Raw genomic sequence first — 4320 nt, forward strand, 5'->3', positions numbered from 1 at the left:
CGAGGGAGCTGAGGGAGAGCTACTACCTCTTCTGGTCGACGGAGACGCGCGCGCATCCGCGCACGAAGGTACTCCCCGCCGCCGCTTGGAAGGCAGCTCCAAACGGATACCCTTTCTTCGCCTTGTTCTTCTACTGCGGGCTCTGCCCGCCCTTCTCTGAATTCTTCTGCGATATCATGAACACCTACGGGTTCCACCTCCTTGATTTCACCCCCAACGTCGTTCTAACCATGGCAGTTTTCGCACATCTCTGCGAAAACTTTGTCGGAGTCCATCCCAATGTAGCCCTTTTCCGCCACTTCTTTATACCCCGAGTAGAGAGAGGAGAGCCTTTATCCGGCGGAATCGCCTGGATCTCGAGGGCCGGCAAGAAGGAAACTTATTTGGAGGGAGAATTCCGCGGCAAGTGGGAGGAGTGGAGAGCAGACTGGTGCTGGATTGACGAGGAGAACCTGCAGCCATTCACCACCCGGCGCCAAGCCCCAGTAGCACGCGACAGCGACTGGAGCGACGTGGCCCCGGAAGACGACAGGCTAAAGATTGCTGTCACCCGGATCTTGCGCCTCAGGCTTGCCGGGCTCACTGTGGGTGCTGTTGGCGCAGATTTTCTTCGCCGCCGCATCGCCCCCCTGCAGGAGCGAGGGAGACCCGCCTGGGAGTTCAAGAATGTGGCGGATATCATGAGGCTGCGGCCGGGCCTCAACTTCAACTTCACTGTTCTGGAGCTCAACGCGATGCTGCAGGAGCTGTTCAAGTATGACCCCCAGTATCCCGAAGTGTTCAGGTTGCCGGGGGGCATCGTTCCGCTGTGCAACAACTCCTCGCTCGACCGCATCCGTGCAATGATGCCACTGTGCGACTCGCATGGAATTGTGCCAACTTGGCAAGAGCCTGCAGACGACGTCGTGCAGCAGTTCTTCGATGGCTTGGTAGAAGTGCCGATCCGCCCCAACAAGAAGGACAGCCTCACCCGCGACACCACCGATGCGGAGATGGCGCTCATCGCCACTAGGCTGGAAGAGGCGGCGGCAGCTGCAGCCGCGGGCAAATTTGGATTCACCGTGGAGGAGGCAGATGCAGCAGAGGCGGCAAGCCGTGCCGAGCGAGGGGAGTCCGCCGGCGAGAAAAGGCTTGCCAGGCATGACGTCGAGCAGAGCGAGCCCGCCAAGGATACGAGCGGCTCGCTGGACATCAACTCCTCTTCATCCTCATCTTCGGGCAGCTCGCCGCAAGCAAAGCCGGTGACGTAGCGGAGCGGCAGGCGGGTCAACAGTCGCTGCGCCGCGTGACACGCTCCACCGCGGCAAGCACTGTTGCCGCGGGAGCACCTCACGCTGCGACGGCAACTGGAGCGGGGTCTAGCCGGACCACCGCTTCTGCTCCTGCCGCTTCTCACGCCGCGACGGCAACCGGAGCGGGGTTATCTCAGACCACCGCCACCGTCCCCGCCAAGCGGCCAAGGGAAACTACTCCTCCGCCTCATCGCGCCGGGCGTGAGCCGGATTTCGACTTCTCCGCGTTCAGCTTCGACGAGGAAGAAGAAGAAGAGTAAGATTCTCTTGTTGTATTTGTAGTTCTTCAATCCTTGTTGTCTTGTCTTGTATCTCATTTGCTTTACTCTGAACTTGTTCCTCTTTAGGACTCTGGCCCAGAGAGCAGCAAAGAGAGCCAAGGTCCTGGTGATCGTTATCGAGGATGAGCCCACTACGACAGCAGGGGGTGCACCCGAGACAACCTTGCCGGACCCAGCAACTTTCCTCCAGAGCAGCCCCCAGCGTAAGTATATGATTTGCTTTCCGCTGTGAGGTGCGCATGGATACTCTATCTTTGCTGATATTTGTTTGTTGGTTTGTGTAGGAGCAGAGCAGCCCCACCAGGAGCCAAGGGAGAGTCCTCCGGCAAGGGAGAGCTTTCCGGTAAGGGAGAAGTCTCTGGCAAGGGACAGCACCAGCGGCCCCCCGACGACGGAGACCACGACTGCAGATCCCGATACAGGTAATCCTTTCACTGCAAGATTTCCCTTGGGTTCTTCTTCTTTCGATCTTCTTCTTGGGTTTTTGTTGGATTTTGCTTGACTCTTCTCCCTCTTCCGGCTGTCAGACCCATCTGCTATGGAGCCGATGGAGACCGAGGTTCCTGCCGACGACGCCGCTGCCACCGAGGGAGCAGCCGGTGCTGACGATCCCGCCGGCGCAGAGGCCGCCAAGGCTGCCGCCGCAGCAACTGGCGAGGGGTCCGGCGATCGCACTGACGGTCCCGAGACCGCAGGAGTGCCAGGCGCTGCACCGACCGCCGACCCGTCCGCCGCTGCTGCGGCGCCAGACTCCGAAGAGCCCCAGCCCGACGTCTACTTGAAGGCCGGCGATGACGTCTTCATCAACCTCCCCTGGGCGTCAAGCTCCAGGGCGCCGGTCGAGGGGGAGATCTTCGACGGGGAGGTGCTCGCTTCCGCTGGGTTGACGCTAGTTGACGCGCCGAGCAGCAGCAACGAGCCTGAGGAAGAGTGGCTGCTGCGGAAGTTGTTGTCGCTTTACCGCGCGCGGCAAGCCAAGCTGGAATCCCACAAGGCGCTTGTCGCGAAGGCGGGAGCGGACATCGAGAAGCGCGTCGAGGAGCTCCGGGGTCTCCACCAGGAAGCTCTCCAGTCCTTGGCAGAGGAGCGGGAGCAACTTGCCGAAGCGCAGAAGGCCTTCCTCCTCGAGAAGGCTGAAATCAGAGAGCAATAGCGGCTTGCCGCTGAGAAGCTGTCCGCGCAGGAAGGCGAGCTGGCGCAGCGGAAGGTCAATCTTGACGCCCACGAGGAGGAGCTTGCCGCACGCGAGGAAAAATTTGGCGGAGCCCTCAAGCAAGCGGAAGATGCTGCCGCAGCCGCCGAGGCCGCCAAGAAGGAGCTAGAGACGAAGGTGGCGCAGCTGGAGGCCGATCTCGTCGAGAAGGGCAAAGAGCTCAGCGCCGCCAAGGTCTCCAACGTGGATCTTGAGTTGAAGCTGACCACTTTGAACAAGACATTGGACGGCGCCAAGGAGCAAGAAGCGGTCTTGAAGGAGGAGATCAGGGCCGACAAGGCGCTGCTGAAGAGTGTTGCCGCCACCCAGAATGCTTTCAGGGAGACTGTGGAGCACTGGACGGAGAGTCTTGTGAGTGTTGCCGTAGACATTGACACGGAGCTGGCGCAGCTGGGGATGGAGGATCTCGGGTATCCCTCCGACGAGAACCTCCAACCCAGCGCCAAGCTTGTCTTGTTCTTCAAAGGCATGGCGACGGCCCTCTAGCGACTCTGGGAGACGATCCCAAAGCAGCTGGCCGACGAGTCGTGCAAGATCTGTGCGGGAGCTCTTCAAAAAGTGTTGGTGAAGGTGGCCTTCCGCAATCCGGGCCTCAACCTCACCAACGTCCTCAAGACCCTGCCATCGGATGCTGATCTGGAGGCGCTCAAGACCCTTGTCGCACCCATTGTGGACAAGGTGAGCGGGATCAAGAGGATCGAGGGCGATCGCGTAGACTAGGCCGCCCGTTTTCTTCTTTTCTTGTCGCTGCTGGTCATGTTATGAGAACAATCTGTTAGAGCTGCGACAAGATATCTTGTAATATAACTCTAATCTGGGTAATGATTGCCATGTTATTCCCTTTACTTGATTCCTCCCTTTGTATGTTTTTGCCCTACGCTTTTAGGGAACTTGCCGGTGCAGGTACCTGAGCCGCGAGCGCTGAGTGCGGGACGCCAGCAGCCTGCTGGCGGTGCCGCTACCGACAAGAAACCTTGTCGCAACTAGTTGCAGCTCACTTAAGTTGTTGAGCGGACTCGAAACAAAGTAAGGGCGCAACTAGCTACGAGTTGGTTCCTCCGCGCACAGGTTTTCCATACAAAATGTGATCGTTCAAGGGAGATAACTTAAAAATTTTAAAAATCTGATTGCTCAAATTTTGGCACTTAGCTCTTTTGTTGTTTGCTTCCCGGCAAGGCGAAACTTCCTTGAACGACGCCTGGTCCATACCATTATCTTCTCCTTTCCCCCCGGCAAACTTGTGGGCGAGGGAACCTTCCTTTCCTTGAGAAAAAAGAAAGAAGAGAAAATAAAGATATGGAGCCTTACGGCTCGTTATTGCTTACCGGGGAGTAGGTGCTGCACAAAGTGTCAGATAACACATGCAAAAAATAGAAAGCATGAAATTGACAAGATGTGCGGAGCACATGAGCTTTACTTATGCACGGGGTCTGCGCCCGGCTTCGTACAAAGGATTACATGCAACAGCGGCAAGACTTGTACAAAAGGTGGTTGCCGGAACAGGTTCTGGCAACCGCGCCTTACGGATGAAACT

This window comes from Triticum dicoccoides, chromosome 4A, assembly GCF_002162155.2.
Source record: "Triticum dicoccoides isolate Atlit2015 ecotype Zavitan chromosome 4A, WEW_v2.0, whole genome shotgun sequence".
NCBI lineage: Eukaryota > Viridiplantae > Streptophyta > Magnoliopsida > Poales > Poaceae > Triticum > Triticum dicoccoides.